This window comes from Lepidochelys olivacea (assembly GCF_965140295.1).
Source record: "Lepidochelys olivacea isolate rLepOli2 genome assembly, chromosome: 24".
Lineage (NCBI taxonomy): Eukaryota > Metazoa > Chordata > Testudines > Cheloniidae > Lepidochelys > Lepidochelys olivacea.
Genome location: NC_140434.1, coordinates 7,756,939 through 7,784,117, shown reverse-complemented (window position 1 = coordinate 7,784,117; position 27,179 = coordinate 7,756,939). Strand labels below are relative to the sequence as shown.

Sequence of the window (27,179 nt, the reverse complement as noted above, 5' to 3'; positions counted from 1 at the left end):
AGCAGCACATCGACCATTGGCAGGCAACCAGGGAGAGTGGAGGGGATCCCTAGCTGCTACACCCCCTGCTGGGGCCAGCGTATTGGGAGGGGGTTCTGCATAACCCTCTGTAGGCTCATCTCTCTGTTGATCCCTGTATCCGTCTCTCTGTTGATCCCCACATGCATCTATCGATCCTCACACACCTCATCTCTCTATTGATCCCTGTATCCATCTCTCGATTGATCCCCACATGTATCTATTAATCCTCATACACTTCATCTCTCTATTGATCCCTGTATCCATCTCTCTATTGATCCCCACATGTATCTATTAATCCTCATACACCTCATCTCTCTATTAATCCCTGTACAGTATTTGGCCTGCTAAACCCAGGGTTGTGAGTTCAATCCTTGAGGGGGCCATTAGGGATCTGGGGCAAAAACTGGGGATTGGTCCTGCTTTGAGCAGGGGGGGTTGGACTAGATGACCTCCTGAGGTCCCTTCCAACCCTGATAGTCTATGATTCTATGATCCTCAGACACCTCACCTATTGATCCCTGTATCTATCGAGCTCTCTATTGAGCCCCGTATCTATCGATCCAGCTACCCGCGTATCTCTTTCTCTGTCTCTATTGATCCCCGTCTCTCGCTACTGATTCATCTATGGAGCCCCGTCTCAGCCTATCAGTCGATCCCCGTATCTATCCCTCTGTCGCCCCCCCCGCCGCCGCCTCCCGCCACGGCCGCCTCAGCCCGCTGCCCTCCAGCCCCGCGAGTCGCGCCCCTCCCCACAGCGGAGGAGCGGCCGCGCGGCGCCGGCCGCCGCAGGGTGGGGCGTGGCCTCAGCCCGGGTCCGCCCCTCCCCGCCGGCGGCTGAGGCCTCGGGCGGCCGATCGCTTTCTCCGCGGTCGACTGCTGGGGCTGGACCAGCGTCTCGCGCGGCGGCGGCGGCGGGCACGTCACGGGGCAGGGCGCGCGTTGCCCGGCAGGGGCGGGGACCGAGAGGCGCAGGCGAGAGGCCGCAGGGAGCCCGCTCCCGCTCTTCCACAGGTGAGTGAGTGTCTGTCTGTCTGTCGGGGGGCTCCCCCCCTCCCCCTCCCCCCCCGGGGGCGGTTGGCAGCGGCGCCTGAGGGGAAGCGACGCGCGGCTCTTCGCCCGCGTCGGCTGCAGGGTGGGGCTTCGCCGGGCGGCTTCTGCCCGCCCCGGCGGCCCGAGAGAGGGCGAGGGAAACAACGGCCCCCCCCGCTAGGGGGCGTGTGCAGGGGGGGGCACCCCTCCCTTGGATGGGGGGGGCTGGGGGCACCTACCCCCTCTGATGGGGGGGGGTGGGGAGTTGTCGATTTCTCCTCCTCTTTTGTGTGTGGAAGCCGTTAAAAAAGGGAGGGGGGGTGGTTTCTGCCGCATCCCCCCCCCTTCCCCTTCCCTTGCCATGACTAATGGATTCAAATGGGCTTCGGTGCGTCTCAGCCCGTGTCCACCCACGTGAAGCGTTTACCCGAAACTGGTTCACGAAGGTGGGGTGGGGAAGGGGGGTCGTTTCGCGGTCGGTCCCGCTCTGCCTTATTCCCTTTGATGGCGCCCGGGCCTGAAACAGTCACGAAAAGCGTTAACCGCCCCCCCCGCCCCCCCCCACTCCTTCTCCTGTCTTCTTTATCGTCTCCACGCGCTGCCCTTCCCTTGGGCAGGGAGGGTTTTGCAAAGTTTCCGTGCCGCGGCGGCGGGGTCGTGTCATCGGCTCTCCCGTTTGCAACAAGCGGAGAGGCTGGAAGCGTTTGCAAAAGCTGGGCACTCCGGCGGGGTTGCGTCGGCTGGCCAGAGCCGCTTCTGAGCCGGCGGGGTGTGGAAGGGCCTTGCACGCTCCCCTTAAAATGAGGGAATGCAGCCGGCTGGGTGGATCGTGAGCAGAAAGTAAGTTGGAGGAGAGGCTGTTGTCCCGCTGTTGATAAAGTGCTTCCCCCCCCCCCCCCGAAGGGTAGTGCCTTATGGAGTTTGGACGATGCGTGTGTGGGATATAATTATTTTCCAAGTAATCTAAGGTCTCTTCCCCACCATATGCCCTACATTTGGGGTACATGCTTTCTACGTTTATAAGGATTTTATTCTTTTGCTTCCAGTTTTTTTTTTTTTGGGGGGTGGGGGGAACCTGCCCTGCCTCCAGCCTTGTTGCTGTGGTGAGTTTGAGACTTTTCCAAAGCACACGACTTTGCAGAACGCTTAATGCAACTGGGAAACGTTTGCAGGGAGTATGTTTTCCGAGGCCTCAATTACGGGAGTTTATCTTGTTTTGACTCTTCAGATGTTAAACAGCACATATCTCTGCTGAGTCCCATTATGTTTTTTAAGCTCCTGGGCTGCTGACTTCCCACTTTCTGAATTCCAGGAGCCATAATGTGACTTGCCAGTTAACAGGCCTGAGTCAAAGCAGATTGTAGTCTGTGGAAAAGATTCCATATTATGCATTAAGTTCTGCATAAATGTTCATCTTCAGACACCCCATGTTTCGGAGGGGATTGAATCAGTGAACTTTTAGTGGGGCTTAAGGGGCTGGAAAGTGTGCAAATTTAATAGCAGCTGGGTTCCTAACTCCCCTAGGGTACTCTGAAAACCCCAAAAAGAAAAGGAGTACTTGTGGCACCTTAGAGACTAACCAATTTATTTGAGCATAAGCTTTCGTGAGCTACAGCTCACTTCATCGGTTTTATGTGGCTCAAGAAAGACCACACAGTAAGTTGGAGGCCAGGGAAATTGCTGGCTCCCAGCCCCATGCTTCATCTGTGAGTAAATTCTAGCATTCAGTAAAATAGAAGGTTTCATTATACAGAATCTGAGGCTGCCTTCCAAAGTAAGATAGCTGGACCTTTGGGCTCTCTCTTAAACGGAACGAAAGACTCTGTTCGTAATGTTCATTGATTCAGCAATGCAGGTTCTCAATTACCATATTTGGGCGGGGGGAGGAAAGGGGACAGGAGCCCAATGTGTCAGAACCCTTATCAGCTCTGACTGTACGAAAGGTATGGGAACAGTCAGAATCTGCAATAACTTTACAAGATCAGCATACTGAATAATTTAACAATCTAGGAATAGAGAGGAAGATGGCCCCGTGGTCAGGACACTGATCTGTGACTTGGGAGATCTGTTTAATTTCCTGCCCTGCTGCAGACTTCCTCTGTAACCTTGGGCAAGTCACTTCAGAAATTAATGGAAGTTAAAAGCCTAAATACATTTGAGCATCTTGGCTTTCGTTTGTCTGTGCCTGAGGTTCCCCAACTGTAAAATGGGGGTGATCCTTCCTCACAGAGGGTTTGGGAGGATAAATATGGTAAAGATTGTGAGGTGCTCACACGCTACAATAATGGAGGTCAGATAAGGACCTTAAGGTAGAATGTGTAACCTGCTTGATGCTATAATGTAATTCTTGGGCACCTTTTAAAATTAGCCTACTCTGTACAGAAAACAGTGAATTTCTGGCATGTTGGTAGCTTTGTTAAAGGGGGTATGTTTCTATCTTTGAGATAAAGGTCTCACCTCTAATTTTGTTGTAACCAGGGTCGTTCTAGTTTATATTTACTGGGGAGCCTGAATCTTTGGCCTTGTTAGTGGTGGCTCCAGCTGACAACCCTGGTGCTGAGCAAACCAAAACACTTGAAAAGCAAAAGTTTCTGATTCCAAGTTCATCCCAAAACAACCCTCCTCTCCATTCCCATCTAGATGGGTTAATTCCAAGGAGCATTATTTATACAGCAAATCTTGCAAGGCTGTCAGTGGAAAATACTTTATTTACTCTTTCCTCTGTTTGCCATCATAACTGGAATTATAAATATTCCCCCTTTAAAAAAAAAAAAAACAACTTGGCTGAATGAGCAGAATCTTGTGGGGGTACATGCAGCGCCTGGCACTTTAAATTCTCTCTGCAAAGAAGGGTTTTCTGCCATAAAGAGCTTTCAATCGGAAGCAAATGTGGGATGCAGGATCATTACCACTTCTGTTTCTTGCTAGTGCTTTGGCCTGATCTTTTGGTCTGGTTTGAGCAGGTGGTTCCCTGCACCCATGTGGAACCACATTGTTGAGCTGGGTTTTGCGTGGAGAGGTCAGATTGCAGGATGGGGTTTTTGTGAGCTATTCCTGAGCATCCAGTTAGCCAAATGTTAATAATCCATGCATTTTCCCTCCCCCTTCCCTAGCTCTGTGATCTGAATTGCTAGACAATCAAGACTCAACTCCTTCAGGTTAATTATTCACATCAGTGGAGAGTTTGAGCTATCTATTTTGGGGCATAGATTCCCCCCCACCACTATGACTGGTGATTTTATTTTGATGCTTCTGTTTTTGGGTGCCCAACTTGAAACACCCTGGGCCACATCCTCAGCTGGTGTAAACTGTCATAGCTCCATTGTGGGTATGGCAGGTACTTAACACACTCTGAAATTCAAACCCCTTTTAAAGCGCTTTGGGTTTGGTCTTACAAAATGACTCATTGCTTTTGAAAATCATGGCTTTGTTATTTTTAAGCCAGCAGTGGCAAAGCAGAAGTTGCCCAGATGTAATGTGTTAACTATGAAGACAAGAAGATTCTATTCTCAATAAATCCCTAGCTGTCACTCAGGAATTACAGGATGTTGGATGGGTGAGACTGAAAGAATTTAAAGAATATTGACCTGTCATCACTACTGCTCCATGTGTATGTTTACATAGGCTAGTCTGTTTCACTTTTGTTTTTAGTTACTTTCACTTTCTGGTTCTCCTGCCCTTGTACAGCTGTTTGGTACAGCTACCTAGAAATCCATGTGTGGTTTTTTCAAAAGCACTCAAGGCCCTGATCTTGTAAACACTTACACACAAATTAAACATTTTACTGTTATGAGTAGTCCCATGAATGTGTTAAAAAAAAACAAAACCATGAAATGAAATCGGGAGGCAAATAAACAGAACTTAACACTTAGATTTCAGAGTGCTTTGCAAAGGAGGTATCATTATGCAGACAGAGAAACTGAGTCACACAGAGAGGTAGTGACTTGCCCAAGTCACCCAGAAAATCAGTGGCAGAGCCAGAAATAGAACAAAGTCTCCTGAGTCCCAGTCCAGTGACCTACCCATTAGGCTGCACTGCTGGGTTCTGTTTGTTTGCCTTCTGTGGTGTGTGTGGTGTATTTTGTTTTTGTTTTGCCATTAGGGGTCATATTTTCAAGTTTTTCTCTGTGACCACAAGGGCTAGAAGTGAAAGATTTTCATGTAACCTCCTGACTGCAGGACCAGGTGCTTTAAGAAAAGCAACAATTATCAAAAGACTCAAGATTTGGCAACATTTCTTTGCAAATAAATCCTATTTCTCCCTTCTAACCCTCTGAAAGCCTTCTCCAAATAATTGGAAAACTGTGTTTTTATGTATGTATATTTAAAAAAAAAAGGAAATGGAAATTGTGGAGGTAATGAACCAAACTCCACTGCTTAATCACTGCTCTTTGTTGTAACCCCACCCTGATCTCTTATCTGTAAGGTTATCAACTTAAATCAGGATGCCTTCAGCGTGAGGTCAGAGGTGTTGGCATCTTAATACTGCAGAGCACATGAGATTCCTTCTGGTGCTGTATAAATAATAATGCCATTTTTTAAAAAGACAACCCTGCTAACCATAAATTTGGAGACTAATCTTAAATTTATGTTGTCCCTTTAACTCTGAGGAGCATCACTGTCAACGCTACAGATTTCCCTGGGTTTGGGGATCACAAGCACATAATCTCATTCATTCATTTTTTTTTAAATTAAAAAAAAAATCATGGAATTAGTTAAACAAAACCCAAACTACTTGAGTAAATTCCAAAAGCAGCTGATAAGCTTTTTCATAGCTTGCAGCTGTGTGTCTGCCTATGTTTAGATCTCTGAATCCAGCACTTTGCTCAGTTAGTTGCTTATATTCTTTGTCTGCCAAAAATCTCTCCTCTTAATGGTCTGGCTCTCTCTAACTCATCAGCTAGCACAGTTCTCCATCAGAGTGTCTTTGTGGCCTACTGGGTAGGGCACCAGCCTGAGACTTGGGAGACCTTGGTTCTCTTCCCAGCTCTGCCATTGATTTCCTGTTTGACCTTGTGATTCCCTTTTCAGGGCCTCTCTTTTCCATCCCACCCATTGTCTGTCTGTCTAGCTTTTGTTTGTTAGGCCCTGATCCTGCAAACACTTCTTATCATGTGCCTAACAGTGACTCATGGAGGTAAAATTAAACGTGCATAAGTGTTGGTAGGATCGGGGCTTTACTCTGGAAAATGGGGATGATCAGTCCTTATCTGCCTGGTCTGTTTAGATTGGGGGCTCTTTACGGGCAGGGTATGATCCTCACACAGTCTGTGCAGTGCCCAGTGTGACAGGGCCTTGATCAGTGTCTCAGTGTGCTGCTGTGACACACTGAAGGAACAATGAAGATGTTATTTTGGCAATGAGTTTAACAATCAGTTTACTCTTGATTAGCATAGGATGGGGTGGTTTTCTTGGTAGACTAGTTTAGGTAGCCAGTCTAAGCATCTGGGTTCTGTGGTCTTGTGGTTAGGATGATGTGAAGCAGTCATAATCCTTCTATTTTATTATTTACATCATAACAATGCCTAGAAGCCCCGACTGGATCAGGGCCCCATTGTGATCAGTACTATACTCAGAATCATAGGACTGGAAGGGACCTCGAGAGGTCTTCTAGTCCAGTCCCCTGAACTCAAGGCAGGACTAAATATTATCTAGACCATTGCTGACAGGTGTTTGTCTAACCTGCTCTTAAAAATATCCAGTGATGGAGATTCCACAACCTCCTTAGGAAATTTATTTCAGTGCTTAACTACCCTGACAGGAAGTTTTCCCTAATGTCCAACCTAAATTGCCCTTGCTACAATTTAAGTCCATTGCTTCTTGTCCTATCCTCAAAAGTTAAGAATATTTTTTTCTCTTTACTCCTTGTAACAATCTTTTGTGTACTTAAACTGTTATCCCCCTCGGTTTTCTGCAGACTAAACCAAACCAACATGCACGTAGTGCGACAAAGTCTTTGGCCTGAATTCCTTAGACAAAGGTGGGAGAAAGAAATAACTATAGTCTTCCCTTTAGAGGAGAAACTGAGGCACAGAGAGGCCAAGTGACTTGGGCTGGGAATTGGACCTGGGTCTTTTGAGTTCCTGTCTGGTGCCTGAGCCATTTGCTGCCCAAACTTTTGGAAATGTCTCATCAGCCAGGCATGGCAGTGGGACAATTGGAATGGACCAGAGCCATACAACTGTTGGATGTTTTTCTTCAAGGCTGGGGGTGTTTTTTAAGAGACACTCTAGTTCAAACGGGAATTAATTCAGGGCAGTTCTTGGGCCTGTGCTATTCAGGAGGCCAGACTAGATGATCACAGTCTTAAAATCTATGAATCTATAAATGAAAAATGAGCAGAAAAGCATATTAACAGACTTAATGATGCTGCTTTAGTCATCCCATCCCTAAAATGGACCGCAGCACTTGTTAACCCTTGCACTCCCCTGAGCTAAAAGGATTGGTAGAAGAGTAACTGAGAGATTGATTCACCCCCACACCCCACCCCATGGGTTCTTTCTTTAAATATATATTTTTAAGTAGCTATTTTTGAAGTCTGTGCAAAAATTCTGTTAGCGATCTAGAGACTCTCACACAGTGATCTTTAAAAACTAAAATACTTCTGATTAGCTGTACAGATTAGTAAACAAACCAAGCAGTAAGGAAGGAGGTGATCAAAAGTACCCAAGGGATTTAGGGACCAAGTCATATTGACTTTGAATGGAATTTGTACACCTAAAAATCCCTTTGATGCTTCTGAAAATCTCCTTTTACATTGTTTTTAATACAATGAGAGGCTATGTGTCCTGGCATGTAGGACACTAGACTGGGACTTGGAGCCCCGAGTTCTATTCCCAACTCTGCCGCTGGCTGGCTGGGGGGCTTTGGACAAGTCACTTCCCATCTCAGTCTGTTTCCCCGTGTGTTGAATGGGGAGACAGTTATACTGACCTCCTCTGTAAAGCATTTTGAGATCTAGAGATAAAGGGAGTGATGTGTAGTGATTAGAGCCATTTGAGAGATGAGACTCCTAGATTGTGTTTCTGTCACCAAGTTGGACATATGATATCAGACAGGTCACTTCCCCTTATTGGTGAGAGCCCCTGTCCCAAAAAGCTTTTAATCTAACCCATCTATAAAGAGAAGATAATGCTTACCCCCCTTCCTCTACTAAACCAGACCATAGTCTGTTGGGTGCAGCAGGGGGCTGGGTGCCAGGACCCCCTGAGTTCTAATCCTGGTTTGGCCACTGACTCGCTGGGAGACCTTGAGCAAGTTGCTTCCCTGCTCAGTTTCCCTATCTGTAAAATGGGGTAATGGGATTTTCCTCCCACACGAGGGGGTTGTGAGGACAAATCAGTGTCAAGTTCTTTGGGATCCTGTAATGCAAGGTGTTAGGGGAGTAGGGCTTTAGCATCACAGAGCACCTGCCTGCCCTTTGTGCCTTTGACAGTCATCAAATCATAGAAATGCAGGGCGGGATGGGACCCCGAGAGGTCATTTGGTCCAGTCCCCTGCGCTGAGGCAGGCCAAGTAAGCCTACAGAATCCCTGACAGGTGTTTGTCTTCTAACCTGCTCTTAAAAACCGCTAATGACAGGTTCCGCATCCCTGTTGGTAACCTGTTCTGGTGCTTAACTCTGCTAATATGGCAGCTTTGATCCATGCCAATTACAGCCCTTGCTCCTATTTGTTTTAGCAGCAGCATGGATTTCTTGCTCTCCTTTTCCCTCCCTCCTCCTTACAAATCTTCCTTACTTAGCAAAGCTTCAAGACTGAAGAGGCGGGTGAGGAGACAGGCAAATAGAAACCAAGTTCCTTGGAAGAAGTGTAACTCCCTCCCCCGCAGTCTATTGAATCTTTAAGTAGACAAACTAATATTAGCTCTGGCACGGGGCAGGGCAGACCTTCCTGAGCCAGCAAGTCAATCAAGGGACTTGGCACACTCATCCCTAGTTTCACTGAAAGTAAAATATTGATTGTGTGGCAAAGGTGCCAGAGGCACTAATTTCCCAAGGCTGAAGGGTCATGCCAGCAGGGGCCGGTTCTTGGTTATCATTCAAACCTGTAATTTGGGACGTCAAAATCCTTTCATGGGACAGCTCCGCTCCTCCCTTCTCGCCCATCCTCTCTCTGCAGCCTGGCGGATAGAACCTCAGGGTACCTGGGTTCTGTTCGGAGCTCTGCTGCGGGCCTTCTGGGTGACCTTGGGTAAGTTGCTTTCCCTCATGTGCCTCATTTTTGGGGACAATGAGACTGAAACCACCTGTGTAAAGTGCTTCGAGATCTCCAGATGAAAATCGGTAGGTAAGAGCTAGAGCGATGTGTATATCTCACACAACCCTTCAGCTCTTATCTAGTGCTTTTCATCTGGAGAGCTCAAAACACTTTACAAATGTATAACATTCCATTGGCGTTTAGGGGCTGCAACTGAGATGTGGGCCCCATCATGTTAGATGTGGTACGTTCACATAAGGTATGTCTACACTTCAATAAAAGACCTGTGGCTGGCCTAGGTTGGCTTATGCGGGCTCGGGCTGTGGGGCTAAAAATTGCAGTGTAGTTGTTTGGGCTTGGGCTTGAACCCGGGATCTGGGACCCACCCTTTACAGCGGGTTTTCTGAGCCCAGGCTTCAGCCTAAGCTAGAACGTCTACACTGACATTTTTTAGCCTCACAGCCCGAGCCCATGTTGATTTATGTCCTGAGACTCTGGGTTTTTTATTGCAGTGTAGATGAACCCCTTGGGGGATGGTCCCTGCTCCAAACAGCCAACCATCTAATGGACATGAAGTGGGAGGGGAAATGGAGAGACTTGCCCAAGGTCAGGGCTGAGAATAGAACTTGTATCTCCTAACTCCCAGCCTGTGCTACCTCCCTGTGTGATGGCCCTATTAAATCTGTATTAGTGCAATGGGTTACATACCCTACCTGCTCTGCATCTTGTACCTGTGCTGGGATGTTTTCCCTCCCCGCACTCTGGGTGCTACAGTATTAAATCTCCCCTGGTTGCATTTTGATTTGTACCGTGGTACCTCTTAGATATCCCGTAAATGCCCTTTTGTGCCTGAACTCAGAGATTATGGATTTAAGTGGGGAGGGGTCTTTGCACTGGCTTTTTGAAAGGGGAGGATCTAATTTCCAGAGGCGCTGTGTCCCCGCAGCTCCCAGTGACAGCTGTAAATCAGGCCGCTGATTTAGGTGCCTCTGGTTAGGTCCCTGATTCTGGAAATCTCAACCCTGAACTGAGGAAAACCAGAACCCTGGTCTGGTTCCCTGATCCTTAGCTCTGGTTTCAGTCATCCGATGTCCTTTACTTAGTGAAACCTGAGAGTGTGGTCTGTTTGTGTTGGTGTCTAATCCTGCTTTGTGGGATTGTTTTCCTTCCTCTTTGTCGTTCTGGTTCCTCTGCAGCAGGGGGAGGGCGGCCAGCATAGCTGTATACCCAGCACTGCCTTCCCTAGGAAAGCTGAAGCCTTGGAATTTAGCACCTGTGGAAGTGAGGATGTGCTAATGTCACTCAGGCATAGGGTGCATAAGTGCTACTGCTCTGCTAAACCTCAGCCAGCAGCACTCTTTGCTCTTCCAGTCCTGGCTACACGCTCCTACATCACTGCTGCTTCGATCCCAATTTACTGCCATTCCAGCCCTGAATTCCCCCACCCCTCATCTCTGCCAATGTTGTAGAAGTGCATGTAACTACAGTGGCATCATAGACTATTGGGCTGGCGATATAAGATGGGAATTCTACAACAAGTGGGAATACGGATGAATTGCCAAGAGGAGTACAAAGGAATAACATGAGCATATAGGGACAAAATCAGACTAAGGCACAAAATGAGTTCTGCGTAGCAAGGGGAATAAAGGGCAATAAGAAGAGGTTCTTTAAATAGATTAGGAGCAAGAGAAAGAAGGACAAAAGTGTAGGTTTTCTACTTAGCAGGGAAGGAGAGCTAATAACGGACGATATCAAGGGGGCCGAGGTGTTTAATGTCTATTTTGCTTCAGTCTTCACTAGAAAGGTATATTGTAATTGTAACCAGATATTTGACACAATTAATATTAACAACAAGGTGGGGGGGAAATGCAAGACAAAATAAGGAAATAACAGGTTAAAAAATATTTAGATAAGTTAGATATATTCAAGGCAGCAGGGCCTGATGAAGTTAATCCTAGGCTTTTTAAGGAACAATCTCGGAGCCATTAGCAATTATCTTCCAGAACTCATGGAGGAGGGGTGAGGTGCGAGTGGACTCAAGAAGGGAAAACATAGCACCGATCTTTAAAGGGGAGCAAAGAGGACCTGGGGAATTATAGACCAGTCAGCCAAACTTTGATACCTAGCAAGATACTGGAACAAACTATTAAACAATTAATTTGTAAACACCTGGAGGATAATAGGGTGATGATTAATAGCCAATGTGGAATTGTCAAGAACAAATTAGGGTTACTGGTCTTGTAGATGTGATATATCTTGATTTTTAGTACGGCCTTTGATACAGGCCTACATGGTATTCTCAATAGCAAACTGGGGAAATGCGGTCTAGATGAAATTACTATAAGGTGCATTTTGTAACTGGCAAAATGATTCCTCTAACAAACAAAAACATGAGGCATATCACCTTCTTAAAGCCAAAGTCGGCTACGTGACCTCAAAAACAAGTGGTGGCAAGAGAAGGCCTCTGAGATCCATGGTTTCGTAGACTAGGGTGACATGAGAAGCTTCTTTCAAGCAACAAAACCTATATATGGGCCAAGCTCCAAAGGGCTAACCCCCTTACATTCTCCGGATGGCTCAACCCTCCTCAAGGACAATGCGGCCATTAAACAACACTGGAAGGAGAACTTTGAGAGCCTACTAAACCGCAGATCCATGGTCTCTGAAGACCCCATCGAGTTTATTCCACAATGCTTAGCAATGGAACACCTTGCTAATCCCCCATCTTCAGAGGAAGTCTGGCATGCCATCACCCAGGCAAAAAATCAGAAGGCACCAGGCCCAGACAGTATCCCAGCTGAAGTTTTTAAAGCTGGTGAAACAATGCTCCAGCACAAACTTTCCCAACTCCTTGACAAAATCTAGACCTGTGAAGAAATTTCACTTGACTTTAAGAACACCAGCATTGTTACAATATTCAAGAAAGGGGACAAATCTTTGTGCGGGAACCACAGAGGTATTGCTCTTCTCTCCATTGCAGGGAAGATTCTTTCCCAGATCCTACTAATCTGCCTTCTCTCCCTTGCTGAGGAACTCCTCCCCGAATCACAGTGTGACTTCAGGCCATCCCGAGCTACAACCGACATGATCTTCATGGCACGACAGATTCAGGAGAAGTGCAGAGAGCAACACCGGGAACTGTTTATGGCATTAATCGACCTAACCAAGGCCTTTGACTCTACCAATCGTGATGCTCTATGGAAGGTGTTGTGTAGGTTTTAGCCACAGAAATTCATTTCTACTCCATGATGAGATGACTGCCACCATTTTGTGCAACAGCTCAGAGACCGAACCATTCGCACCGGTGTCAAGCAGGGCTGTTTCATTGCTCCAACACTCTTCTCCATTTACCTTGCCATGATCCTGATTCTCATCCACGACTGCCTTCCTGTTGGAATAGGGATTGAGTATCATATGGGTGGCCAACTCCTGAATCTTGGATGCCTCCAAACAAAATCTAAGATCACAAATTGGCATCTCTGACCTTCAGCCTGTCATTCTTGCACACACAGAGGCCGAGCTGCAAAGCACACTAAATCTTTTTGCAGATGCCTATCACAGCCTGGGGGTCTCTCTCTCAACATCGGGAAAACCAAGGTACACTACCTGCCCTCACCTGCACAAACTACTCTTCGTACTCCACAAGTCACCGTCAGCGGAGAACCCCTAGAAAATGTGGACCATTTTCCGTACCTTGGCAGCCACCTCTCTCAAACAGCCAGCATTGACACAGAAATTGAATACAAGATCCGCTGTGCCAGCACGTTGTTTGGACGACTATTCAAACGAGTCTTCAATGGTAGGGATCTACAAACAGGTACCAAGATCTTGGTTTACAAGGGAGTTGTCACCCCCACCCTTCTCTATGGATGAGAGACCTGGGTAACCTGCAGACGATATCTCAAGCAGCTGGAGTGGTTCCAGCAGCACTGCCGCAGGAGGATTCTCAGGATCAACTGGGAAGACCAACACAGTAACGTCAGCATTCTCTCTGCAGCCAACATTCGCAGTATAGAAGCACAGGTCATGAAATACCAACTCCGCTGCGCTGGCCACTGTGTATGTATGCCTGATGCTTGCCTCCTGAAGCAAGTGCTCTTCTCTCAGTTAAGTGAGGGAAGAAGGGCTTGCAGAGGGCAGTGGAAGCGTTTCAAAGACATTCTGAAACTACATCTTAAAAAGAGGCATCAACCCAACAAACTGGCAGGACTCGGCACGGAACAGAACAGTGACACCACGCCACGCCATGCACCAAGTCACATCTCGCTTTGAGGTGAACAGACGTGCTCAAGAGACAGAAGCGACAAAGGAGGAAAGAGAGGGCACAACACTTCAGCCAACAACTATGTTTCCTCCAAGATTACACCTATCACTTCTGTGGGAAAATCTGCAGGGCAAGAACTGGGCTCCTCAGCCACTTAAAAACTCACCAATGAACCCTCTTGGCAGACGTCATCCTCACCTCAGTCCCTGGAAAAATCATGGAGCAGGTCCTCAAAGAATCAATCCTGAAGCACTTGCATGAGAGGAAAGTGATCAGGAACAGCCAGCATGGATTCACCAAGGGAAGGTCATGCCTGACTAATCTAATTGCCTTTTATGATGAGATTACTGGTTTTGTGGATGAAGGGAAAGCAGTGGATGTATATCTTGACTTTAGCAAAGCTTTTGATACGGTCTCCCACAGTATTCTTGTCAGCAAGTTAAGGAAGTATGGGCTGGATGAATGCACTATAAGGTGGGTAGAAAGCTGGCTAGATTGTCGGGCTCAATGGGTAGTGATCAATGGTTCCATGTCTAGTTGGCAGCCGGTATCAAGTGGAGTGCCCCAAGGGTCGGTCCTGGGGCCGGTTTTGTTCAATATCTTCATAAATGATCTGGAGGATGGTGTGGATTGCACTCTCAGCAAATTTGCAGATGATACTAAACTGGGAGGAGTGATAGATACGCTGGAGGGGAGGGATAGGATACAGAAGGACCTAGACAAATTGGAGGATTGGGCCAAAAGAAATCTGATGAGGTTCAATAAGGATAAGTGCAGGGTCCTGCACTTAGGATGGAAGAATCCAATGCACCACTACAGACTAGGGACCGAATGGCTAGGCAGCAGTTCTGCGGAAAAGGACCTAGGGGTGACAGTGGACGAGAAGCTGGATATGAGTCAGCAGTGTGCCCTTGTTGCCAAGAAGGCCAATGGCATTTTGGGATGTATAAGTAGGGGCATAGCGAGCAGATCGAGGGACGTGATCGTTCCCCTCTATTCGACATTGGTGAGGCCTCATCTGGAGTACTGTGTCCAGTTTTGGGCCCCACACTACAAGAAGGATGTGGATAAATTGGAGAGAGTCCAGCGAAGGGCAACAAAAATGATTAGTGGTCTAGAACACATGACTTACGAGGAGAGGCTGAGGGAGCTGGGATTGTTTAGCCTGCAGAAGAGAAGAATGAGGGGGGATTTGATAGCTGCTTTCAACTACCTGAAAGGGGGTTCCAAAGAGGATGGCTCTGGACTGTTCTCAATGGTAGCAGATGACAGAACGAGGAGTAATGGTCTCAAGTTGCAGTGGGGGAGGTTTAGATTGGATATTAGGAAAAACTTTTTCACTAAGAGGGTGGTGAAACACTGGAATGCGTTACCTAGGGAGGTGGTAGAATCTCCTTCCTTAGAGGTTTTTAAGGTCAGGCTTGACAAAGCCCTGGCTGGGATGATTTAACTGGGAATTGGTCCTGCTTCGAGCAGGGGGTTGGACTAGATGACCTTCAGGGGTCCCTTCCAACCCTGATATTCTATGATTCTATGAATAGATGAAGAAGGTGACAGTTATAAGGTGGATGCACAACTGATTGAAAAACTGTTCTCAAAGAGTAGTTATCTATGGTTCGCTGTCAGATTGGGAAGGCCACAAGGGTCAGTTCTGGATCCAGTATTCAATATTTTCAGTTATGACTTGGATAATGAAGTGGAGAGTATGCTTATAAAATTTACAGATGACCTCCATCTGGGACGGGTTGTTAGCACTTCGGAGGAGAGGATTAGAATTCAAAACAATCTTGACCAGTTGGTCTGAAATCAACAAGATGAGATTCCGTAAAGAGAAGTGCAAAATACTTCACGTAAGAAGGAAAAATAAAATGCGCAGCTACAAAATGGGGAATAACTGCCTAGGTGGTAGTACGCTGACAAGGATCTGGGAGTTATAGTGGATCACAAATTGAATCTGAGCCAACGATGTGATGCAACTGTGAAAAAAGCCAATATCATTCTGGTGTGTGTTAACAGGAGTGTTGTGTGTAAGACATAGGGGGTAATTGTCCCACTCTGCTTAATACTGGTAATGCCTCAGCTGAGGGACTGTGTCCACTTCTGGGTGCCACGCTTCAGGCAAGATATGGACAAACTGGCGAGAGTCCACAGGGAGAGCAACAAAAATGATAAACCTGATCTATGAGGAAAGGGTAAAAAAAATTGGGCACATTCAGTCATGAGACAAAGATGACCGAGAAGGGACTTGAGAACAGTCTTCAAATATGGTACGGGCTGTGCTTGGTTATTCTCCATGTCCACAGTGGGGTGGACAAGAAGTAATGGGTTTAATTTGCAGCAACAGAGATTTAGGTTAGATAGTAGGAAAATCTTTCCAACTATAAGGTTAGTTAAATGCTGGAATAGGCTTCCAAGGGAGGTGATGGAATGCCCGTGGCTGCAGGTTTTTAAGAACAGGTTAGAAAAACACCTGTCAGAGATGGTCTAGGTATTCTTGGTCCTCCTCCTGTGCAGGGGGCTGGACTAGATGACCTCTCAAGGTCCCTTCCAGCCCAACTTTTCTATAACTTTATGGCTCCAGCGGCAAGCTGAGTAGCTACTCCTGACAAGAGGCAGCCTGTTGTAGCAGCCAGCGTGCAGACCTGGGAGCTGGGATGTCCTGAGTTACCTCTGCGTCAGAGAGTCTTGCTCAAACACTTTCTGTACCTCGGTTTCCCTAGCTGTAAAACTGGAACTAATGCATATCTCAGTGGAGAGGGACTGGGGCTTCATGAATGGTTGAACATTGGCTTGGTGATGCCCGTGTGCATAAGCATTGAGCATTAGGGTTTCTACTGGCATCCCTCTAGGAGGTGAGTGCATGCAGGTGGACAAATACCTGCTCTACATTGCAGATATTGGGCACTGGGGTAGCTGCACTAATGCAAACCCCTAATGTGTACATGGGTTACATCAGTGCTGTTAACCTGGTACAAATGGTGTCCACGCTAAGGAATTTGCAGCAGTAGCAACCATGCTGGGGAATGAATCCCCAGTCTACCAGGCCATAGATCTCTGCAAAGTGGTCAGTCGATGCCTTCAGAGGGGATACCAGAGCATTGGTTGCTAATCCCCTAAGCAAACAGAGGAAGGATGGTCTGGGGCTGAAGGCGTTGGGCTGGGACTCAAGAGATCTGGGTTTCAATTCCCAGCTCAGCCACCGACTCCCTGTGCGACCTTGTTTGGGCAAGTTAAATGATCTCTCTGGGCCTTGGGTCCCTATCTGTAAAATGGAGATCCTTTCTCCCGCCCATCTCTTGCTTTACATTTGTGCAGCACCTGGTAGAAGAGGACCCCACCCTGAGCTGGGACCTCTGGGTGCTGCCATAATACACACAATAAAGTAGCATTGTTGTGTGTATTTAGGTCCGGGGAGATGAGTAGAATCCACTCCACACACTCATTGCTGAGGGGTAGATTGGAATTGCTGTCCGGCAGTGGCTGTCCTCTTGTTCAGCGCTTTGTGGAGCGCCTTGTGCCATAGATTCCCTATCCATGACTGGGGCGGAGAGGTGCCGTAATACACCTAATAAGTAGAAATAGTTTAACAGCAATTTCTTCCCCAAATGTAATATCACGACTGGAGGGCCAGATCTAGACTAGAAACTTTTGCTGGTAGAGTAATGTAGCTTAAGGGACTGATTATTTAACGTCTCTTCTGTACCAGCAAAACTGTAGTGCAGGCACAGTTATTCCAGCGTGAAAGTGGGTTTGCTGGTCTAGCTGATTTTGATTGGTATAAGCCATACTGGCAAAAGCCCTTTTTTGCCAGTATACGATGCATCTGCACTAGGAGGGTTTGCTGGTTATAGCTACACTGGCAACCCCTTTCTAGTGTAGACCTGGCTAAGATGTACTGATTTCAGGACCATTATTTTTGTCCTTTTCTAACGGGTATGAAATCTTTCTGAAAATACAGCGTTGCTCCATTAAAAATGGTACCATGGGGCTCCATATTGATCGTGGTTTTCTTAGCTTTATTACGATAGCCACCGTAATCTTTCATCTTGTTGATTTCAGATCAGGTCCTGTTGTGCCAGGCCCTGTACAGATCTAGTGAGAGCCAGTTCCTGCCCTGAACAGCCTACACTCTAAATAGCTAGATGATGTCTTCTAGAGAGAATCTGCCAACCCCCTCAGTGCTCAGATCTGATGAGGGTGGTTCAAAAAAACTCATGAGATCTTAATAGTGGGTTGTTGTATTTACTTCCTGTGTCTTGGACCCTTATAGGGTCAATTGTCCAAGCTTTTCTCCACCATCATTTTAGCTAGAAACTTGCCTTCTTTTTTTTTTTAAAATTGTGCCAAGATTATCATGTGATCACAGGACTCCAGGAGATGGGGCTTTAAGGAAAAAAACAAGTCTCTTAATATTTTGTGAGATAAAATCATGAATGTTGGCCATGCTGAACTTGCGTAGTTTAAGAGTAAAAATTGGGTGAGGGGTATTGTTCTGTCGTCCTTGCATTCTGGGATCTTGAGGGTGGAGACGAGGACTTCTGCCTCTCAGGTAGTCAGGGTTAGTTAATTCTGATGCATGAGCTAGATTTTGTTCTGGCTCTTGCTGCCACAGCTGTGCTGAGACTTTGCAATACTAATAGAAGAAAAAAGTGTTAATTTACATTAAAGAAATTCATGCTGGTATTAGTGCATCAGTGTAGTTATGCCCATATAAACACTTTTCCTGGAGCAATTTAATCTGGTCCCAGATGGAAATAAGATTGATGGTGTAAGCCTGCTTTGCCTGCTGCAGAGCTCTTACATTGAGGTTTTGCATTGATTATACACATGCAAATGCCCTTAGTTACTAAGGTTTTTCTACACTACAAAATTCAGTCGACCTAAGTTAGGTCAATTTACAGCCATTGCAGTAATTATTGCGGTGTTCATGTCCACACCGCGCCCGCTCTGTTGGTGGTACATGTCCTGACCAGGAGCACTTCCACCGACTTAACTGTTTGGGACACTGACGGGTGGAGCCCCCTGCCCCAAGGCTGACAGCCAAGAGGCAATGTAAGCAACACAATAGGTATTAGGTTGGTGTAGTGGTCAGCTTACATCAGCAGGAACGACACTGACCTAACTCTGTAGTGTAGACCAAGCCTCCAGTAAGGCCTTTGTCTGTGTTTAAAGTCTGCGGCTGTGCATCCCCATCCTGAGCAGACTGGTTGAGTAGAGGAAGCTGCTGTTTATTTTTTTAACAGTCTTTTTAAAGGTGTGCCCGTTCCATGGCCCTATGGCTGGATCCTGGGGATTTTCCGTCCCTGTTAGGAGGCAAGAAATGTTCAAAGTGGGAGATCCTGGTGCCAGTCTGTGCTGGTGGGTGGGGAGATGTTTGGCAAGAACTAATGCCTTCAAGGCAAGTGCCTGCCCACTTCCTGTGACTGCTTTGGCAGTGTGGGTGTGATCTGTGCGCTGGAGGAATGTTGGATCTGATGCACTGCTGAGAGTCTGGAGGGCTACCCAGGATTTCTGCCCATGCCCCTGAGATCAGAATCTGGCTCTTAGACGTGCAGCGAGGACAGCAGTTCCCACTAAGGCAGATCCTGTTGGATTTTTCTTCAGCACCCAGAGAGTCTTTTTACACCAGGTCTTAGGTCAGGGAGCTCGGTTAATCATCTCTCTGTGACCCTCCAGAATGAGGGCAAAGTCCCTGAGCCAAACCTTTGGCCAACATGCCAGCAGCACAACAATTTCACAACCCTGTGGTGACTGGCTGGGTCAGGTGGGCTTGAGAATGTTTGCTGAATGATCTGGTGGATAAGACCTCCCTAGTGCCCATCCCTGGCTACTGGGGGGGGGGGGGGTGCTGATTCAAGGGCTAGGCATGGATTTCCATGACAGCATGCAGCTGATCCTGACTTGGCAGCAGTGTCCCTAAGTAACATGACTCCCCTGCACCTCCTTGCTGTCATAATTTGGTCAATATATTTGTTGTTTGTGCTAAACCTGAACTGCAATAGGGTAACCTCGTTTCCCCTCCCGAAGCTCTTCTGTTGCTTTAAGTGGTTGCAGAATTCTCCTTGTTCTGGCCTTGCTGGGTGACCATGGGTGAGTAATGTCCTCTGTGCCTCAGTTTTCCCATTTATACAATGGGTAAGGATGTTGACCTCCTTTGTAAAGTCGTTTGAGATCTAATAACCATCATCAGTTCCTATCCTGAAGTGTTTTTTAGTGTCACCATGTGGCTGTTAAGCACTAGCAGCTGCCACGTTCCAACCCAGAGGTGGCTGCATCTTTATAGTGGCTGAAGGGAATTGTGTAGATGGCTTGTAATTTTGTAAAAGGATTTGGGGCTTTCAAAATGATTAGGAAGGATTAAATCAAATTCTACAGCACCCATCTTCTGCATCTCCTTAGCTGTGAGACCTAGGTGCATATTTCAGATTGAATAAAGGAGCAGGGAATCACAGAGAAGTGAAGGCCCTGGGCTGGGACTCGGGTGACTGGGCTTCAGTTCCCAGCTCTACCACTCCTTTGGCTGAGGCCCTGAGTGAGTAAACTCCATGCTTAACTTTCAGCCTGCCTTCACAGGGACGGGACTGAAGCATGTGCTTAAAGTTAGGCATGTGCTTAAGGGCATGCAGTACTTTAACTACGTTGGTTTAGAAACTGCTACAGTTAAAGCGGTACAGCACTACAGCATGAGTCTTTGTGAGTGCCTTTATACCAGTATTGCTGTGTCCACACTAGAGGTTGTTCCAGTTTAATTATGGTGGCAGAAAATCCCACCCCTAATCAACTGAGTTAAACCTGAACAAAAACTGTGAATGGAGCTGTGAATCTCTGGGCCTCAGTTTCTCATCTGTGAAATGGGGATCATAATCCTTCCTTTGTCTGGCTTATCTTTGAGACCGTGAGCTCTTTGGGTCTCTTGTCCTCTGTCTGTGCAGTGCCTGGCACAATGGGGCGCCGATCTCAGCTGGTGTCTCTAGGCACCTGTAATTATTATTTATTAGGTGCACTGCGGTATTGCTTAGGGGCTCCAGTCAAGGACCACGACACACTAGTGTGATTGAGTCTGATGTGAAGGGACTGTTTGAGACATGCAAGGGCTTTGCAAGCTCCCTTTGCCCTCGGGTGCAGAAGTGAGCTCATAAATCAAACCTTAGGCATCTTGCTCCCCAACTGTCTTTATAACAAACCAGCCCTGGCCAAAGAACCATTCTCTAGAAAGGCACATTGGCTCCTTCAGGGAGTTTATCTTGACTTGTTCTCAGCCCTGCCCAATGGCTACTAATAACACAGCATCTCCTTGCAGCTGTTGACTGGAACACTCTGGAGATAGGGATGGCATCACAACACACGTGCAGATTCTGGATTGGCTAGTACTAGGGAAGTGGAACAGGCTGTGCACTTGGCCAGCCTGGCTTGAATCGGCACCGGTTTGCTGACCTATGGAACTTGCAGCAACAGCAAAGTAGTTTAGAAAAGGTTGGAAAAGGGGTAGGAGATGATACGCATTCCTTGATGTGGTGGGTCCTTGCAACAATCCCAGGTGCAACTATGCAAGTAATCACAGGTACAACTATGAGCGTTGCTTGAACTATGAACTGGGGTTGCTTCCACCATTCCTGCAGAGTTTAGAGCATTATTGGAGGTTGACTGGTATGAGTTGGTGTTAGGAGTGGGATACTGGACAAACTGGTGCATTGTCTTGTTTCAGTTTGTTGCTCGTATTGCAGTAGCAGCTATACACCTTTTCGTGGGGTCAGGCCATGTGTCCCCTGCCTCAGTTTCCCTTCGGCTCCCCTTAGATGCTTGTGAATCAGGAAACAGCCCTTCCTGGGTGGGTGGCTTATTAAAATATCATTGCACTGCAGTGTCAATGACAAATCTCTCCCAGGCTCTATAGTTCTTTCCCCAACTAGGTCCTGGTGCCCTAAAGCTTCTCGCCATTAAGGCTGCTACTCCTGGTGCTTATGGGTATCATTTATCAGGAGCAAAACCCGCTCCTAGGCTCTTTCTCTGACCCTGGGGCTTCCTCCTATAGGAAATGACGCCACTGGGTGGTGCTGTCGCATGACCCTTGGTGACCTGTCCCAGGACCTTGCTTGTAAGCCCCATTGTGCGACATGAATACACAATGAGAGACAGTCCCTGCCCCACAGAGCTTGCAGTCTACAAATACAAAAGGGAGGGGGGAATGACTTGCCCTATGTCAGAGGCAGTGCTGGGAAAAGACTTAGGTCTCCTGACTCCCAGGCCTGTGCTGTATCCACTGAACAATGCTGTCTCTTTGGAAGGACAGCGGAAAAGAAGTACTGTTATCCCCACTGTATAGATGGGGAGTTGAAGGTCCAGAGAGATTAAATTTTGGGTTGATTTTTCTTGTGCACATCCCACCTTTCACATGCCGCTTGACATGCTGGTGAACTGCAAGGCCAGGTGATGAAAGAGGCTGCTGGCTATGGTGGCTTGGCTGGAACGCAGCCGGCTGTGGGTTCTGCCATGGATCAATGGGCTGAGAGTGCGGGGGGCAAAGTCCACTGCACAGGATGTGCTGGACCTCTGAGGACATCCTGGCAAGCACTTGGGGATTTGAACACGTAAGTGGAGAATGAAACTTGGTGCACTGCATTGTGGAAACTTGGGTTCCAATCAGTCGCTGAACCGCTTTGCAGCGGGAGTGTAGCTGCTTGTTGCAACTGATGTTCTATAAAGAGCTGCAGGGAAACTTTAAGCTTGGTCCTGGGAGAGATCAAAGCTTTTTGTGAAGTGGGTGGGCAGCCCCCAGCTTTTTGAGGCCTGAATTCTATGGGGATCAGCCTCCTGGGTAACTGAGGTAGCTGGTCTGGCCTGGATGAGCCATTAGAGTAACAGGCACATGCCAGAGCAAAGAGAAAGCTGTACCCTTTGCTGCACTGCTACAGCGACAGGACTCTTTCTGAGGACTGGATGCGTCACTTTGTTGGGGGACTCCAGACACATTCCACTGTGTGCTGTCTCCCCGCCTAGCCTGAGCCAAAATGTGTGACCTTAAGTCACTTCCCAGCCCTCCCTTAATGCCTGCAAACGCTGCTCAGCTGTCTGTGCTCTGCCCTTGTGTCTGTGTTTCCTGCAGTAGCCTTTTCAGCCCTTGTGGGATTCCCTGAGACACCGGTCCTGCACCAGGTCATGGCATAGCAAACCTGTCTGCTGCCCCAGCTGGGGCCCAGTCTAGTGTCTGTGCTTTGCTTCTAGCTATGGGGCTTCCGCCCACCAAATGTTTGTGAGGGGTAGAAGAGCTCGGGTTTGAGGACCTGGCACAATCTGCTTTGCAGAGTCTGGGTCCCAGTTCAGCACAGAGCGGGCAGGGGAGAGCTTATTTTCCAATTCCCGTTTGGATGTGGCCAACATTGCACTGCTCCCAATAGTAGTACTTTGTACCCAGCAAACCTGGTACTTTGTGGAGGTGGGTGGAAGATCAAGGTCCCTCATTTGAAGAGGGGGGAATCAGGGCAGAGAGGGCCCAGTGTTTTGCAGCCAGTCAGAGAGAGAGAGCTGGGAATGGACCCTAGGAGTCCTGATTTTTAGCCCCATTAGCTCTAACCACTAGATCTGTTCCCACAGCCAGAAAGGAACCCAGGAGTCCCCATTTGCAAACTTGTGCCTTATTAGCTAGGCTGCAGCAGGCCCAGAATGGAGAAATCTAACATCTCCTGGCTACTGTCATCTTCAGCTGCAGTCTGTGTGTCTATTTTGTGTATGTTGCATTGAGAGCAGCTAGGTTGGTTGGCTTGCAAACACAAGTGTGTCTTCTCCATGGGTGTGTTCGCCACGTGGCTCTTCCTCTCGAATCACTGAGTTATTCCTAATGGCTTGGCTGTTGATGCTGTGTTGCTGCAGTGCTCTCAAATCCAACTATGTGAGAGAGTGCGAGCACCTGGCTTGGGGTGTGTGTGTGAGCGAGCTGTGCACACGGGGTGTTTTGGGTGTGTGTGAGATACTGTGGTGTAACCTCTCCCCTCTTATTTCCCAAATGTGAGCCTCTTGGCTCACCTCTGTGGACACTTGCAATGCGCTTGGGCAAGGAGTGCTGACTTAGTTTGAGGAAGTCCCTGCCCTGCCCCACCCCACCCTGGACACCCCATGTGACTCAGGAGGAAACCACAGCTTGTGACAAGCTGCACCACTGGGTGTCCCTGGCTCTTGCCACACACCTGCCCAGCTGCACCCTTTCTCAGCTTCCTGTGACCTGGGCTTCCTAGCTAGGCCCGTGCCCTGGGAAGCGGGGCAGTCTCCTTCCAGGGTCTTGCTCAGCAGATGCATTGAAGCAGCACTTCAATAGCTGTGGGGAGTGGAGGGGTAGGGCCCTGGGCACAGCTTTGTCTCTGCAACTGCAGCCAAGATCTGCACCCTTCCCCAACTTTCGCACTCCAGATCTCCGTGTGCTGCCCATGTCTCTGCTCCCTTTGCCTGCTCCACACTGCCCCACCACCCTGTCTGTGTGCTCCCAGCTCCCTCATCCTACCCTGGCAGCTCCCACGTGCCTCAGCGTCCTGCAGAACAGATGCCCATCATGTCTTGGCAGCCTTTGCACGAAGCTGGCCATGCTCAGGATGCTGTGCATTCAATGGATCAGATCCATCTGGCTTCTCAGGGGACCCTGGCAGGTAGCCAACCTGCTTCCTGGTGCTTCCTTCCAGGGGTCTCTGAGCGTGGGGGTTCAGCATCCCTGCTGTCAGGGATCACCCCACATCTGGGCTTCTGATTAAAGGAGATACCAGCTATTGTCTGCCTAAGGGCTTTGGGCCATAGCATATCCCTCTGGGGTCAGGGCCGCCCCTGGACTGGGGGATCCAATGAAGAAGAGGCTGCTGAGTGGGGGGGATTTTATTGTTCTTGCTCACTGTGATCTGGGAGCCCCTCGACTCATCCAATTCCCCACACAGCCATCAGGGCCCTCATTCCTCTTGTGCTCCCTGCATCTGGGGTGAACACACCCGTGGCCTGTCTGGCGTAGGGGGTTCTTGTGTTGAAGACAGAACTTCAGGGCTGTTGAGGGCACCCCGGAATGTAGGAGCAGGCACTGCAGAGGGACTGCGGGAGATGTGCTCCTGTGTGCCAGCTGAACAGGTGGAAGTGACAAGGTGCGTTTGCAGTATACATTTCCTTGGTACCCCTGCATGGTGATCACCGGAAGCAGGAGATCTGGGAGTTGGGACTCCTGGGTTCTATTTCCAGCTCTGAGGGAAGTGGGGTCTACTGGATGGGGTCGGGGGGCTGGGAGTCAAGATTCCTGGGTTCCACTGCTGGCTCTGCCACTAACTGCTTGGCCAAATCACTCTGCCTTTCTCTGCCTCTGTTTCTCCACCCATAAACTGAGGGGGCGTGACAGTGACCCACCTTTTGCAAAGCCCTTTAAGATCTATGGATGCAAAAGGTCATAGAAAGCCACTGTTTGTTCTCTCTGTTCAGTGAATGCATTAACTGATCAATCCAGCTTCACCTACGTGTGTGTGTGAGAGAGAGAGAGAAAGAGAGAGATGTAGCACATCAGCATGGGACCAGTCAGTGCAGCTGCAGGGACTCTTCCCTCAGTGTGTTTCTGTAGCTCCTGGCATGGCGAGGCACAACCTGCTTGGCCAATAGGCGCTGGTGCTCTATAGCTGTTCCACAATGACCTCTGCTGTCTGGCTGCCCCACCCGTCGAGCCTCAACAGCGTGCACAAGACCCAGCACCAGCATCCCTGCTGTAGCTCTGCATTGAGAGATGCAGCAGTGGGAGAACCTGGGAGGAGCTGCTTTGCTCTGGAGACGTCTGGTCACCCGGCGTCATTTGTTTTCCATGGATGGTATTTAAGACAAGTCCTGACATGGTTAGTTTCCTAATCTGCTAAAACTGCTAAGGGCAGGGTGTGTGTGTGTGTGCACACGCAAACGTCCCACTTCTGTCCTGTCCTCTCACCACCTGGACTAGTAGCTCTTCTGCTTTCTAAATCCCGCCGCTTCCAAGCCTTGAAACGCAGCCCTTTCCCCAGCCCCTCTACTTGTGAGTGGGGGGCATGAACCTAGTCTAAAGCAAGGCCATGGGTTTGTCAAGCAGTCACTTGGGGGTGAAGGGTGCTAGCAACACAAGACCGTTCATGTTGCTTACTGTGAAAGACTTCAGCTCAATGAATGTAGCTTGTCTCTCTGGGATCCCTTGCTCAAATGAGCCCAAATTCTGACCACTAACCCTGCCCCAGGAGGCACAGGAGTTTCCAAGAAGATGTGAGATAGCATGTGGATTTTAGAGCACTAGGAAAACCTGGTTGTTGAACAGTAACTTAGGCTGTGTGTACGCTTACAATGCTACAGCAGTGCAGCTGCCCCAAAGAAACCCTCCCATCGCTATAGTCAATCCATCTTCCCGAGAGATGGTGGCTGAGTTGCATGAAAAATTCTTCTGTTGGCCTAGCACTGTCTATATGGGGACTTAAATTGGCTTAACTATGTCGCTCGGGAGTGTGGATTTTTCATACCCCTGAGCCATGTAACTGGGTTGACGTAATTTTTCTAGTATAGTTCAGCCCCTAGTCTCAAACTTACGTATAGCGGAGCTGCTGCTTTGCTGTAATCAGAGAAGATTGAGAAGCGACTTGATCACGGTCTATAGACACAAACATCAGGAGAAGGTTTCTGCTCTTGAAGTGAGCAGACAAAGGCAGAATTAGCTCCAAAGGCTGGAAGCTGAAACGGGAGTAATTCAGACTAGAAATAAAGTGTAAAATTTTAAGGGAGAGGAATTGATCTTTGGAACAACCCTGAGGATTCTACATCACTAACCATCTGTAACTCAAGGCTGGGTGCCTCTTTTTAAACAAACAAACAAAAACCTGCTCTAGCTCAGCCAGAAGTTATGGGCTGGATGCAGAAATTGCAGGATGAGGTTCTCTGACCTGTGATGCAGGAAGCCATAGTAAATGATCATAGTGATCCCCATTGGCCTTATGCTCTGTGACTGACTGACTGACTTATCGATCAAGCCCAAGATATTCACTTTTTAAATATACCTTCCAAATTCATGTTCTGAACAAACCTATGAGTTCATTAGAGAGAGAGAGAGTGTGAGTTCAACATGTGGAAGAGTCAAAGAATTCAAGTAACCTCAGCAAAACCAACCAACCAACCATGTTAATAGACTGTAGGCACACGCTGGGCCCAATTCTCTGCTGGTGTGAACTGGTAGAGCATTACACTAGCAGCGAGTTTGCCCCAGTTACACAGCAAACCAGGAGTGTGTAGAAGAGGGGTTACTGAGTGTATGTAATGCACTATGGTTGGGAACAAATGATGTGATACTATATAGTCTTTGTGTATTGTTGCCCCTCCTTCTAACACCAGATATTGGGGCCTTGCAGATCAGCTCCCTGTGGAAGGGAAATCTGTGATGCAGAGGCTGGGTATATTCGAAAGGTCACTTGTTTTATTTATACACGTACACCAGTCCTGGAACAGGGGTCGTCAAACAGCACACAGGGCAATCCCTTCTCCCAGGAACCTCAGAGAAGTGCCAGTGCCTAGTTCCCAGGGAGCAAATCTGTGTCAAGAATTGGCTCCCATCAGGGCCCAGGCACAGAGCAAACATTTGCACTGCTCCCACAGCTCCCGCAACCTTGTCTAAGCAAATCTGTCACAGCATGTCTTCCTGAGGTGGAACGCTT

At 48.0% G+C, this 27,179-nt stretch overlaps 1 protein-coding gene across 1 annotated transcript in view; it reads left to right on the top strand.

Moving 5' to 3' along the window:
- Positions 1-866: 866 nt before the first annotated feature.
- CERS2 (ceramide synthase 2) overlaps positions 867-27,179 on the top strand; it is a 48,758-nt gene continuing 22,445 nt past the window's right edge. Inside the window, exon 1 of the mRNA XM_084613563.1 lies at positions 867-1,032. The gene's annotated coding sequence lies outside the window, so the exon portion shown is untranslated. The remainder of the gene's footprint in view (positions 1,033-27,179) is intronic.